Consider the following 15,727-nt stretch of genomic DNA (forward strand, 5'->3'; position numbering starts at 1 on the left):
TGCTATGATTACAGGATTGACTCACCTGTTTCACATCACCTTCTTATTTCAACTTGTAACAGCGCTATTAGTCCTAAATTGCCCCATGTCCCAACTTCTTTGGAACGTGTTGCAGTCATCAGATTTGAAATGAGTGTATATTTTAAAAAATACATTAAATTCACAAAGTAAAACATCAAATCATGTGTTTTTAATATAGTACAAGGTGAATTGAATTTTTGTTTGTTTATTTGCGTTTTCCATACTGTCACAACTTTTTTGGAATTGGGGTTGTGTGTGTATATATATATATATATATATATATATATATATATATATATATATATATATATATATATATATCAGCCAATCAGGAATAGGTAGCCATGTATCAACAGTGCACAGACGTGCATTTCCCTCCAGTTATCTATATATATATATATATATATATATATATATATATATATATATATATATCTAGAGGGAGAGAGAGAGAGAGAGATCAGGTGCATTTGCTATTCGCTACACAAAACAAGGTGATATATCTTTCTACAATTCTAAAAAAAGAAAAAAAGCAAGAACAAATTTCTCAAAGTGACTCAATTCTAAGCTTCTCATCAACCTCGCAATATCATTATTTAGTAGCAAATTTCTATATACAGCTCATTTAATAGTAAAAGCTTATTATGGCTGGTTGCCATGACCATAAATTGTCAATAAGTTTCAGACCCCAGTCAGTTAACACTTTGCAACCCTTTAATGTTCCTTTAAACCACTGTATGTTTGTGAAGCCACTCCTAGACCCCGCCGCAACTATAATAAATATATTAACCCCTAAACCGCCGCTCCCGAACCCCGCCGCAACTATAATAAATATGTTAACCCCTAAACCGCCGCTCCTAGACCCCGCCGCAACTATAATAAATATGTTTACCCCTAAACCGCCGCTCCTAGACCCCGCCGCAACTATAATAAATATGTTAACCCCTAAACCGCTGCTCCCGGACCCCGCCGCCACCTACATAATACCTATTAACCCCTATCCTGCCCTGCCACCTATAATAAATGTATTAACCCCTATCCTGCCCCCTATACCGCCGCCACTATAATAAAATTATTAATCCCTAAACCTAAGTCTAACACTAACCCTAACACCCCCTAACTTAAATATTAATTAAATAAATCTAAATAATATTACTCTTATTAACTAAATTAATCCTATTTAAAAATAAATACTTACCTATAAAATAAACCCTAATATAGCTGCAATATAACTAATAGTTACATTGTAGCTATTTTAGAATTTATTTTTATTTTACAGGCAAGTTTGTATATATTTTAACTAGGTACAATAGCTATTAAATAGTTAATAACTATTTAACAGCTACCAAGCTAAAATAAATACAAAATTACCTGTAAAATAAAAACTAACCTAAGTTACAATTACACCTAACACTACACTATCATTAAATAAATTGTTCCAATCTAAAACTAAATACTTACCTGTAAAATAAACCCTAAGATAGCTACAATGTAATTAATAATTACATTGTAGCTATTTTAGGATTTATATTTATTTTACAGGCAACTTTGTATTTATTTTAACTAGATACAATAGTTATTAAATAGTTATTAACTATTTAATAACTACCTAGCTAAAAGAAATACAAAATTACCTGTAAAATAAAACCTAACCTAAGTTACAATTAAACCTAACACTACACTATCATTAAATTAATTAAATAAATTACCTACCAATACCTACAATTAAATACAATTAAATAAACTAAACTAAATTACAAAAAACAAACAAACACTAAATTACAGAAAATAAAAAAAATATTACAAGAATTTTAAACTAATTACACCTAATCTAAGCCCCCTAATAAAATAAAAAAAAAACAAAATAATAAAAGTCCCTACCCTATTCTACATTAGCAAGTAACCAGCTCTTTTACCAGCCCTTAAAAGGGCTTTTTGCGGGGCATTGCCCCAAAGTAATCAGCTCTTTTGTCTGTAAAAATAAATACAACCCCCCCAACATTAAAACCCACCACCCACATACCCCTACTCTAACCCACCCAAACCCCCCTTAAATAAACCTAACACTACCCCCCCTGAAGATCTCCCTACCTTGAGTCGTCTTCACCCAGCCGGGCCGAAGTCTTCATCTGATGGGGCAGAAGAGGACATCCAGACCGGCAGAAGTCTTCATCCTATCCGGGCAGAAGAGGACATCCGGACCAGCAGACATCTTCATCCAAGCGGCATCTTCTATCTTCATCCATCCGACAAGGAGCGACTCCATCTTCAAGACCTCCGGCGCGGAACATCCTTCCTGCACGACTACCCGACGAATGGCTGGTCCTTTAAATGATGTCATCCAAGATGGCGTCCCTCGAATTCTGATTGGCTGATAGGATTCTATCAGCCATTCAGAATTAAGGTAGGAAAAATCTGATTGGCTGATGCAATCAGCCAATCAGATTGAAGTTCAATCCAATTGGCTGATCCAATGAGATTTTTCCTACCTTAATTCCGATTGGCTGATAGAATCCTATCAGCCAATCGTAATTCGAGGGATGCCATCTTGGATGACGTCATTTAAAGGACCAGCCATTCGTCGGGTAGTCGTCGTGCAGGAAGGATGTTCCACGCCGGAGGTCTTGAAGATGGAGCCGCTCCTCGTTGGATGGATGAAGATAGAAGATGCCACTTGGATGAAGATGTCTGCTGGTCCGGATGTCCTCTTCTGCCCGGATAGGATGAAGACTTCTGCCGGTCTGGATGTCCTCTTCTGCCCCATCGGATGAAGACTTCGGCCCGGCTGGGTGAAGACGACTCAAGGTAGAGAGATCTTCAGGGGGGTAGTGTTAGGTTTATTTAAGGGGGGTTTGGGTGGGTTAGAGTAGGGGTATGTGGGTGGTGGGTTTAATGTTGGGGGGGGTTGTATTTATTTTTACAGGCAAAAGAGCTGATTAATTTGGGGCAATGCCCCGCAAAAAGCCCTTTTAAGGGCTGGTAAAAGAGCTGGTTACTTGGTAATGTAGAATAGGGTAGGGAATTGTATTATTTTTTTATTTTTTATTTTATTAAGGGGCTTAGATTAGGTGTAATTAGTTTAAAATTCTTGTAATATTTTTTTATTTTCTGTAATTTAGTGTTTTTTTTTGTAATTTAGTTTAGTTTATTTAATTGTATTTAACCCCTTAACGACCGAGGACGTGCAGGGTACGTCCTCTAAAAAAATACCCTTAACGACCAAGGACGTACCCTGCACGTCCTCGGTGTGGAAAGCAGCTGGAAGCGATCCTGCTCGCTTCCAGCTGCTTTCCGGTTATTGCAGTGATGCCTCGATATCGAGGCATCCTGAAATAACCCTTAGTAGCCATCCGATGCAGAGAGGGCCACTCTGTGGCCCTCTCTGCACCGGATATCTATGGCTTCCATCGTTGGTGGGTGGGAGCGTGTGTGGGAGGCGGGTGGCGGCCATTGATGGCCCAGATGATGTGGAGGGGGGCGGGATCGTGGGCGGGGATGCCCGGACACGCGCACAGATGCACGCACGTGCACGGGGAGGCGGGGGCGGGCGCGTGCACGGGGAGGGAGCGGGAGGGAACTGCTACACTACAGAAAACAATGTAAGTAAAAATTAAAAAAAAAGGTCATCAGTGAATGTTGGGTGCTCTGTGGAGGGAGGGAAGCTACACTACAGAAAAAAACAGGTGGAAAAAAAAAATAAAACCATTTTTTTTCTCCAAACTGGGTACTGGCAGACAGCTGCCAGTACCCAAGATGGCCCCCAGTAAGGCAGAGGGGGAGGGTTAGAGAGCTGTTGGGGGGGGGGATCAGGGAGGTTGGGGGCTATGGGGAGATTCTACAAAGCAGCATATGTAAATATGCCCCCCCCCAAAAAAAAGAAAAGAAAAGAAAAATACCTTTTATTTTAGTACTAGCAGACTTTCTGCCAGTACTTAAGATGGCGCGGACAATTGTGGGGTGGGGGAGGGAAGGAAGCTGTTTGGGAGGGATCAGGAGGTGTGATGTGTCAGGTGGGAGGCTGATCTCTACGCTAAAGCTAAAATTAACCCTGCAAGCTCCCTGCAAACTACCTAATTAACCCCTTCACTGCTAGCCATAATACATGTGTGATGCGCAGCAGCATTTAGCGGCCTTCTAATTACCAAAAAGCAACGCCAAAGTCATATATGTCTGCTATTTCTGAACAAAGTGGATCCCAGAGAAGCATTTACAACCATTTGGGCCATAATTGCACAAGCTGTTTGTAAATGATTTCAGTGAGAAACCTAAAATTGTGAAAAAAATTAAGTTTTTTTTTATTTGATCGCATTTGCCGGTGAAATGGTGGCATGAAATATACCAAAATGGGCCTTGATCAATACTTGGGGTTCTCTACTACACTACACTAAAGCTAAAATTAACCCTAAAAGCTCCCTACATGCTCCCTAATTAACCCCTTCACTGCTGGGCATAATACACGTGTGATGCGCAGTGGCATTTAGCAGTCTTCTAATTACCAAAAAGCAAAGCCAAAGCCATATATCTCTGCTATTTATGAACAAAGGGGATCCAAGAGAAGCATTTACAACCATTTATTTCATAATTGCATAAGTTGTTTGTAAATAATTTCAGTGAGAAACCTTAAGTTTGTGAAAAAATTGTGAGAAAGTGAACAATTTTTTTTATTTGATCGCATTTGGTGGTGAAATGGTGGCATGAAATATACTAAAATGGGCCTAGATCAATACTTTGGGATGTCTTCTAAAAAAAAATATACACATGTCAATGGATATTCAGGGATTCCTGAAAGATATCAGTGTCCCAACGTAACTAGCGCTAATTTTTAAAAAAAAGTGGTTTGGAAATAGCAAAGTGCTACTTGTATTTATGGCCCTATAACTTGCAAAAAAAGCAAAGAACATGTAAACATTGGGTATTTCTAAACTCAGGACAAAATTTGGAAACTATTTAGCATGGGTGTTTTTTGGTGGTTGTAGATGTGTAACAGATTTTGGGGGTCAAAGTTAGAAAAGGTGTGTTTTTTTCCTTTTTTTTCCTCATATTTTATATATTTTTTATAGTAAATTATAAGATATGATGAAAATAATGGTATCTTTAGAAAGTCTATTTAATGGCGAGAAAAACGGTATATAATATGTGTGGGTAGAGTAAATGAGTAAGAGGAAAATTACAGCTAAACACAAACACAGCAAAAATGTAAAAATAGCCTTGGTCCCAAACGGACAGAAAATGGAAAAGTGCTGTGGTCATTAAGGGGTTAATTGTAGGTATTGGTAGCTAATTTATTTAATTAATTTAATGATAGTGTAGTGTTAGGTTTAATTGTAACTTAGGTTAGGATTTATTTTACAGGTAATTTTGTATTTCTTTTAGCTAGGTAGTTATTAAATAGTTAATAACTGTTTAATAACTATTGTATCTATTTAAAATAAATACAAAGTTGCCTGTAAAATAAATATAAATCCTAAGATAGCTACAATGTAATTATTAATTACATTGTAGCTATCTTAGGGTTTATTTAACAGGTAAGTATTTAGTTTTAAATAGGAATAATTTAGTTAATAAGAGTAATATTATTTAGATTTATTTAATTAATATTTAAGTTAGAGGGGTGTTAGGGTTAGTGTTAGACTTAGGTTTAGGGGTTAATAATTTTATTATAGTGGCGGCGGTTTAGGGGGGGCAGGATAGGGGTTAATAAATTTATTATAGGTGGCGGCGGTATAGGGGGGGCAGGATAGGGGTTAATAGGCATTATGTAGGTGGTGGCGGGGTCCGGGAGCGGCGGTTTATTTATTAACATATTTATTATAGTTGCGGCGGGGTCTAGGAGCGGCGGTTTAGGGGGGAATAACTTTATTTAGTTGCGGCAGTGTAGGGGGTGGCAGATTAGGGGTTAATATGTATAATGTAGGTGGCGGCGGTATAGGGGGGGCAGGATAGGGGTTAATAGGCATTATGTAGGTGGTGGCGGGGTCCGGGAGCGGCGGTTTATTTGTTAACATATTTATTATAGTTGCGGCGGGGTCTGGGAGCGGCGGTTTAGGGGGGAATAACTTTATTTAGTTGCGGCAGTGTAGGGGGCGGCAGATTAGGGGTTAATATGTATAATGTAGGTTGCGGCGGGGTCCGGGAGCAGCGGTTTAGGGGGTAATAAATTTATTTAGTTGCGGCGGTGTAGGGGGGGACAGATTAGGGGTGTTTAGACTTGGGGTACATGTTAGGGTGTTAGGTGCAGACGTTTCCCATAGGAATCAATGGGATATCGGGCAGCAGCGAACATGAGCTTTCGCTATGGTCAGACGCCCATTGATTCCTATGGGATCCGCCGCCTCCAGGGCGATGGATTGAAATCCAGGTACGCTGGCCCGGAATAGTGGCGAGCGTACCTGCTAGTAGTTTGATAACTACCAAAAGTAGTCAGATTGTGCCGAACTTGTGTTTGGAACATCTGGAGTGACTTAAGCATCGATCTGTGTCGGACTGAGTCCGGCGGATCGAAGCTTACGTCACTATATTCTACTTTTGCTGGGCAGTAGGGCTTGATAACTAAGGCGAATCAGCCTCGCCACAAATACGCTGCGGAATTCCAGCGCATTTGCTGTTGACGGCTTGATAACTAGAGGCCCTTGTCTCTTTAATCTCTTCATGCAACTAACTGTACGATCTAGTTTAAATGTGTTACATTCATTTACATTCATTGTGCAACTTATTCAATGTACTTAGTATAAAATTCAAAATAAGTACCATTAAAAAAAAAAAAAAATTGCAGTATGATTTACACTCATCTATTTTCCAACTAATGCAAACTCTTATATAGTGTGTAATTACCAGACAAGTGTAGTATATATCATCAAGTAATAAAAAAACACAGTGTGAAGACTGAACATATTTGTATCTGTGCTGTGCTTTATTGCTACATGTGCAGATGCAGGTGGCTTGACTAGTCCAGACTTATTTATATTCCTGAGCTATGAAGTGTTACCCCTAAAGCAAAATTCGACAACCCACCAACGCAAAGTATTTTGAATTTCTTTTTCAACTAATGGATTTTGTATGCAAAAATGACACAACTACAGGCCTTTATCTATTCTATTATGTTTATTTTATATGAAAATAAATAGATAAAAACATTGTTTTTAAAAAAAAAAAATATCCTCATAAAATTATTTAAAGGGACATAAAAGTGAAAACAGAAAATTCTTTAATGTGTTAGACAATTTCATTATTACACTACTGCACTGATGAGGTCAATCACAATTTTGCTACAGAAATTCCCATAGATTTTTAATTGTGAATTTTGTAGGAAAAACAAACAATAGATACATTTTTCTAAAGGACTTTGATACGCCCAATGGGCTAGATTACAAGTGGAGCGCAAATTAGATCTCCTGCTTGTGCGTTATCTTCGCTAGACAGAGGCTTTTTTGTGCTCGTCAGGTTGCGATTATATTACAAGTTGAAAGTAAAAGGTTTGCGCACAAGCGCTAACCTGATGCATGCATAAAGCTGAACTTCGAATATCGCGAACGCGCTAACATATTTCCCCATAGACTTTCACGTTTACTTTCAACTTGACACTCGCAAACACCCGCAATAAACCCCTTTAAGGAGCTACATATTTTATAACAGAGAGATACTAATAGACACTACCATATTATTATGGAATATGTTCCTCAAGACTTTTAATAATATTTTAGAGTGTTACTTTTGATGATCAGCAGTCTATATTATAATGCATTTATTTGAATGTACAATATAACTAGAAAAAGCTAAATAAGTATTGCACAGTTTTATTTATGTAATCACATTGTTTCATTGTGATTAATAAAAAGTTCATCTCCCGATACAGTTTTTCCTATAGCCTTCAGGGAGTGAGTGAGTGGGTTAAATGTTCTTTGTGTAGAAAAATCCTTCAGCTTAAGAGGAACATAATTATTACACATAGAACAAACTTGCCTCCCACATACTCTTCTGGATTGATGTTTTGTTTTTCTTTCTCTAAAAAGAAGCAAGTGTAAACTCCCTCAGATAAACTATTCAGTGCAAGCACAGGATACCATGGGTCTGAGGTCGGGAAGGGAACAAATGAAAGGAAGTAGTATCCTCAGATGGTGAAAGAAACGTACAGCCTTAGTAAAGGCTACTGAACTGGCCTTGACTGATGAGAAAGCCAAGATGTTTCCTGAATTGTATTCCTTTTTCATAGTGTCTCTTGGCTTGAGGAGCATATTTATCCTTAGTAAGGACAGAGAATTGCCAAGGTGTTCAAGACATTGTGTGTTCCATCCATGAGGCATTTCCATTGATTGGGCCTCTGAGATAAGATTGTAAAAAAATCTGCAGAAATCACATTATTATATTAACTGCAACAATCCTGTCTATATTTAACTTATGTTTTTAATATTAGTAAATGATTTATAATAAAACTATGCAATATTAAACAGCTGAGATCCATAAAAACACATGTATAAACAACATCTCTAAGTTTATCTGTGATAACTGTGCCCAAGGGCCTTTCCTTGGCAAGTCAGTAAATTATGATTCACTGACTTGGTTTGGATTTAATTATAAAAATGGCACAGCTAAGTATAGCGTTTGAAGAGATTACATTATTCAAAGCTTTTTTCAAGGAACAGATTTAATTGCAATCAAGCCACTGCTAAACAGAAAACTAAATATTTTTTGTTTTGTGACTTTACATTGTTCCACTAGTTTTGGAGTGAGAGAATATTATTGGAAATGAATCACTGATAAGTGTTACGTTTTATTGCTAAAGTGAAACAGATCTCACTGATGTTCTGCTTTATAGTATAGTTATATATATTTATTTATGGGGAGAAATTTGTTTGTTGTGGATATGTTAAAAAAAATGTTCCTTTGAAACTCAGATATTTATATATCAGTCAGTTGAGCAGGGAAGAACTGAATGTTTGAATAATGATATTTGAATGCCAGATTATATGCTCTCCACATGAAAATTAATTTCTATCACTAAACATTTATATAGAATGAAAGTTATATTACAGTACTTAGAATCTAACATTTGATTTTAAAAATATTTGAAATATAAAAATGCTATTTTTTTGCAGATATACTTACTTTTGAATGTTATCTTTAGTACTGTATCTTTACCAAGCTGGAACAGACTTTTTTTCTTTTCTTTAGCAACAGGTGGTACACACAATTAGAAGACTAATAGCCACAACATTATGGTTCACAAGGGGAGGAGGGATGCAAGTGCTCATACTCGCCAGCATGGAGAAAAAATACACAAAATCTTCTTTTTTATTTTTTTTTATTATTATGTTGTAATGTAGATGTCTCTCCTTCACCTCCAGAACATTGTATATCTAGATAAAGAGCTTTCAGGCAAAATGCTCGGACCTCAAAGTTGCAACGAGACATATCAGAACATCTCAAAAGTGGAGAGCTTTAGATCATCGGGACTACAGTGTCAAGAACAAACTTAGTTGGAGGGGCAAGGATACCCAAAAAAGGGTGTCCAACAGTGGGGCGCACCTAAGATTTTGACAATAATAATAAACAATGATAAATGAAAAATTGGAAGATACCAATGCGAAAATAAAATAAAAATACTTGATTTGATGATGATATGAAGTTCAAAAAAAGTCTGAAGACAGAATATCTAATGTTAAATTTAACAGCTGCTGTTTGCAGTATAACTGTGGTAAATGATTCCTCAGTGGAAATGACAAGAGGCTGCTCCGCTGAGCTAGGATAGTTGATAACTTTTCCTGCACTTGAGTACTCGGACAATATCTAGCATTAGGTGAGACCTCACTGTTTTGAACTGAGTGAACGGTAGTTGTGGAGACGTAACCAGCGTTGAAGGGGAACAGCTGTTATGCCGAGAGGGACACCAGTGAACCGCTATAATCATACCTCAAATATTTTAGGGTTAATCTTGTGAGTGCAATCTGATTATAATAAAGAAACTGTGATTTTATTCTAATACTACACTTAGATTGTGTTTTTTCTGCTCTCTATGTGTTCTAGCTTTTAGATCCGGAGTGGTTTGATGTTTTTGGGTCCTACACCTTTGTCCTTTTGAGGAGCTGCAGACACAGTCAGAAAAGACCAGATCCGTAAACACAGAAACGGGAAAGAAAGGAAAAGGAATTTGGAAACGTTCAAAGATAAGACTCATTAGACTTTCTATGTGGATCTGGGTGTGAATTTTATTAACTATATGTTGGTATTACATGTTTCATATTGTATGATCCTATAGAATATTTCATCTCTATAATCTGATAGTAGGAATTACTTGGGAATTAAGGATTTGAGGAATAATTAGTTTTATCACACTTTGTGCAAAAGGTTTTTTCCTATTAAGTACAGGTGCAAGTACATACCCCCACCCATTCTTTCAGCCATATAGGAGGGGAAGTGGCGCTTGTTTGTTGTTAGTGAAATATTAATATTAAAATATATTGGAAAGAACAATACCTACGTGGTTGGCAAATCAGAGCTGATAACAAAAAAGGAGGTGTTGTTGTCCTATTCTAATTCCACTGTACCTAGTAGGGCCTACCCACAATTCCTTCTCTTTCATAAATATGTTTTCTCTCTCTAGACCCTAGTTTGAGACCAGCAATAAACTGCTGATGATGAAGTCTGCTATTAACATGGACTAGACTAGTCATTTTTTTTCTCATGACTAGCTACTTTTCCCCCCTGACTAGCAAACTATATGATATTTTCCTAGCCTTGATTGTCAAGTTTAATTTTTTCATTTTGCACAGTTTACTTTATCATAGGAATACAATATCTAACAATGATGAAAATATTTTGAAATAAGTTCAAAAAAGGTTTGAATATGGAGAGGACTGACAAAAATAAATAAACTACTTTCTCAGAACAATTACCCTGTAGAAATCTTCCTGAAAATTAAATCTATTTTTACATTCACCAACTTGTTTAATAGCATGCCCCCAATTTGTATCTATGTAAAACGAAGAGTCACCAGCACTGTATACTTTAATTCTTTATTGGATCAAACAAACAGCGATGTTTTGAGGTGTTAGCTTCTTACTCATGCATGAGTAAGAGGCTAACACCTCGAAACGTTGCTGTTTTACATTGGGACATATTTGAGTATTGCGGTGATACTCTGTCACTCGTGCACTATTTGCCAGTTGTGCTGTTATCCCCAACTTGAACTGTTTGCCCAATTTGTATCTATTCAGAGAAAAAATTATTTATGGACCTCGGCATCAACCTCAAAATCAAATATGACATACTACTATGGTTAGAAGGTGATATGAACTCTTTTAGAGTTGGAACGTCTCCTCAAATTAGTAAGAATGTTGAAAAATGTGTAATATTGTCACGCCATTTCTCTGGAAATTTGTGAGACATAGGTCCACTTATTTGAAAGAACTGTTCGCCCCATATCTTTTTGTGCATTGTGATAGGCAAGACAAAGACTATCCACTCTTCAACTTTATATCCCTTATGCAATTAACTACTTAAATGAAAGAAATTACTAGGTCCTGCATCCTCTTTTAGATCCAAGAGCATTGTAAAAATGTTTAGTAGGCTTTTGACTGCTATTTTTATAGCAGTCATATGCTATCATGAGAGGCAAGAGTGATGCCATTTGAAAGAAGGATATTACTGGCTTTCATATTAAGGGCGTTCGTATTGAATGGGGTCTTTAGAGGATACTAGCTACTTTGGAGACTCTATCTACTTAAACAGTAAATAAATACATTAGGTAGGTAACAAAAACACAAGACACCTATTTGGAAACTTGAGACATTTTTTTTCCAAATGGGGTCTTATTCACCTGTGTGGGAGGGTTAAAAAGTTTCAGCTCTCAAGATGCATATTTTAAGGAAGTCTTAAAAATGCAATCCCTTAAAGGGACACTGAACCCAATTTTTTTCTTTCGTGATTCAGATAGAGCATGCAATTTTAAACAACTTAATTTACTCCTATTATCAATTTTTCTTTGTTCACTTGCTATCTTTATTTGAAAAAGAAGGCATCTAAGCTTCTTTTTTGGTTCAGTACTCTGGACACCACTTTTTTATTGGTGGATGAATTTATCCACCAATCAGCAAGAATAACCCAGGTTATTCACCAAAAATGGGCTGGCATCTAAACTTGCATTTCAAATAAAGATACCAAGAGAATTAAGAACATTTGATAATAGGAGTAACTTAGAAAGTTACTTAAAATTGCATGCTCTATCTGAATCACGATAGAAAAAATTTGGGTTAAGTGTCCCTTTAAATAAAAAAAAACCTCTAATAAAAATAAAAAACCTTTAAACAAGCTGATTACTAACCAGATAGTTCATATCTGTTGCCTGATACATCTAGAAACTTTAACCAGTCATCATATTTAATTAAAACCTTAACATATGATTTTTACAAATCTGATACATAAATTGCAGTGGTGATTGTAAAAATAAGACATAATGATTATAGAATATGTCCAAATATTGATTACCAAGATAAGAAGAGAAGGGCTAAAGTAGAATATGTCCAAATATAAATTTGTCCACACTTCCTATGTTTAAAAACACAGTAATGATGTGGGTTGGCATGGACCGTGGTCACTAGATTAAAAAAAAATAATTGCATCAATAATGTTCTTTGTATTCATGCTGTATAAGGCTGCACTTGCACTACTAATTTCTAATGAACACAAGATTTTAACTAATCAAACTGAGAGTTACTTATAGAGTTGCACATAAGTCTATCTGCTAAGAGAAAAGGATAGCTTACCTTGCAGCTGTAGCGTGTCATTAAGAATGGTCACATTTTCCATGACAAGACCTACAACAGAACAAATTTTCTATTAAGGAATACGAATACTAAACAAATCAAAATGACAAACGTACCTAAACACTATAGCTAAAATGCCAAGCATTCAACAATAAATGAGGAAACAAGGGACTGTGCACCAAGAGAGGTGACCTTAGAGGTTGCCAATTTCCATGAAAATTCTCTCCAGTCTGTTCAGTTTCCACAGTACAGTACCTATATAAGACAATTCAACTGATTCATTAAAGAACCAAGATGCACATTTAGGGCCAGATTGTGAGTGGGGCACTATTTAACTTTTTTTGGTCTTGCGCTAACTGCCCTAGATGTAAACATTTTGCACACGTCTGGTTGCTCTTGTATTACAAGCGCTTACTGTGCTTGAAGTAAACTTTTTGTGCGCCTCGAATTGCGCTTGTATTACAAGTTGAAAGTAAAAAGTTATCTCTTGAGCACTAAACCGATGCGCGCAAAAAGTGGAATTTACAATATTGCATGCACAATAACCTATTCCCCCATAGAAGTCAATGGAGAAAAAAAGTGGAAAAAACAAAACACACCACTCTCGCGCTAACACGAACGCATATTCTCAAGTGCGCTAACCTGACATAAAAATATAAATATTTCACATTCCAATGTTCTACACATAGAATATGTTCTATTTATTGATAAATACATATTTCTACATATATCTGATGGTATTTTGGTACAATATATATCTATGCTTACTATATATATATATATATATATATATATATATATATATATATATATATATATATATATATATATATATATATATACGCTTATATATAGGTATAGATATATACAAATATATATAGGAATATCTATTAAAAAATATCTAAAACATATCCCCCTATGTGCAGAACATTGGAATGTGAAATATTTACAGTAAATACATAGTTACAACATTTCTTAAAAATTAATATTGCATAAATATGTTTGTACAAGATTTTATGTACTTGACTGCAAAGGGCTCCAATGTACTTCTATATTTATATGTGTACATATGTATTTATGTGTTTATATATATATATATATATATATGTCTTTAAATACATATTTACACATAAAATGACATATGTATACATATATAGACATATATTCATACATACATATCCATCTTTAGACATGAATATGTATGTATCTCTATGTTAAAGCCCTTTGCCTGCCTTTTATTTCTAACACCTGAGATCTCATATCTTTGAGCTTTTATAAATTTTGTGTGCAATATTTTTTTTAAAATCATTTTTATTATATAGTGTTATTATGAGTGTAAGTGTACTTTGTAATGTATTTTTTTATGTGTTTTGTGACACTTTTTAGTTTTGCAAAACAGTTAACCAGAGATTTGCATTCTAATGCAAATCGCGATTGTGGTCACACGTTCACATTTACTTTCAACTTATAATACAAGCACAATTTAACTTGCGCTCAAAGACAATATCGCTTGTGCACAAATGATATTTCTCCACTCGTTATCTGGCCCTTAGTTACTCCGCTGAGCTTTGCTCAGCAAACCAGATTCACTTTAATTAGAAAAGAAGGCAAGATTCCATGAACTGATTAATTTGACTTTCCTTCTAGTCATAACTGATTAAGATTTTAGTTTCTCTTTTTAATTATTATTATATATTAATAATTAATTCTCATTTTCAGCTGGAGAGATGAATTGATGATTCCAGCCACCCATGGGCAGTTTAGCAAATTCTGCAAGAAATATAATTTAGTGTATGTGATGGCTCAAACATGAATATTTTAACAAGTGTTTTTGAAACTTAATGGCCTTTAGTGAATACAGAGCGGATCACCTCACTAGCATATATACTTTACGGGCATTCCTCTAGCTGACGTTTAAATCTCAGTTTATGTGGTTGAATGTTTTGGCCTAATTTTTATTTTCATAATGTTATTTTATTACCAGTAGTTAACTTTCGGCTAGATTACGAGTTTTGCGTTATGAGGGGTGCGGTGCTAATTTGCAAGTTATTGCCACCGCTCACTTCTCTACAGCGTTGGTACTACAGGTTTATAAAAACCCGGCGTTAACAGGCAAGAAGTGAATGTAAAGCAAAATTGTGCTCTATACTGCCCTCCAATACCAGCGCTGCTGAAAGCTGCGGTAAGCTGGTTTTACGTGCTCTTGCACGATTTCCCCATAGACATCAATGGGGAGAGCCGGGTGAAAAAAAGCCTAACATCTGCAAAAAAGCAGCGTAAAGCTCGGTAACGCAGCCCCATTGATTCCAATGGGGAAACTAAATTTACGTTTACACCTAACACCCTAACATGAACCCCAAGTCTAAACACCCCTAATCTTACACTTATTAACCCCTAATCTGCCACCCCCGACATCCCGACACCTACATTATACTTATTAACCCCTAATCTGCCGCTCCGGACATCACCGCCACTATAATAAACATATTAACCCCTAAACCGCCGCACTCCCGCATCACAAACATTAGTTAAATATTATTAACCCCTAATCTGCCGCCCCTAACATCGCCGCCACCTACCTACATTTATTAACCCCTAATCTGCCACCCCCAATGTCGTTGCCACTATACTAAATGTATTAACCCCTAAACCTAAGTCTAAGTCTAACCCTAACACCCCTAACTTAAATATAATTAAAACAAATCTAAATAAAACCTACTATCATTACCTAAATAATTCCTATTTAAAATTAAATACTTACCTGTAAAATAAACCCTAAGATAGCTACAATATAACTAATAACTCGTAATCTAGCCGTTTGATATTTAATATCTTTTAAATGAACATTTTCAATAGAAATACAAATTTTATAAGAAGGTACTCGTTGTATTTTCTCTCTGCATAGCTAGAACATAATGGCCTGCAAAAAAGAAAAAAGCTTTTAAAAT

Source organism: Bombina bombina, chromosome 6 (assembly GCF_027579735.1).
Source record: "Bombina bombina isolate aBomBom1 chromosome 6, aBomBom1.pri, whole genome shotgun sequence".
Taxonomy (NCBI): Eukaryota; Metazoa; Chordata; class Amphibia; order Anura; family Bombinatoridae; genus Bombina; species Bombina bombina.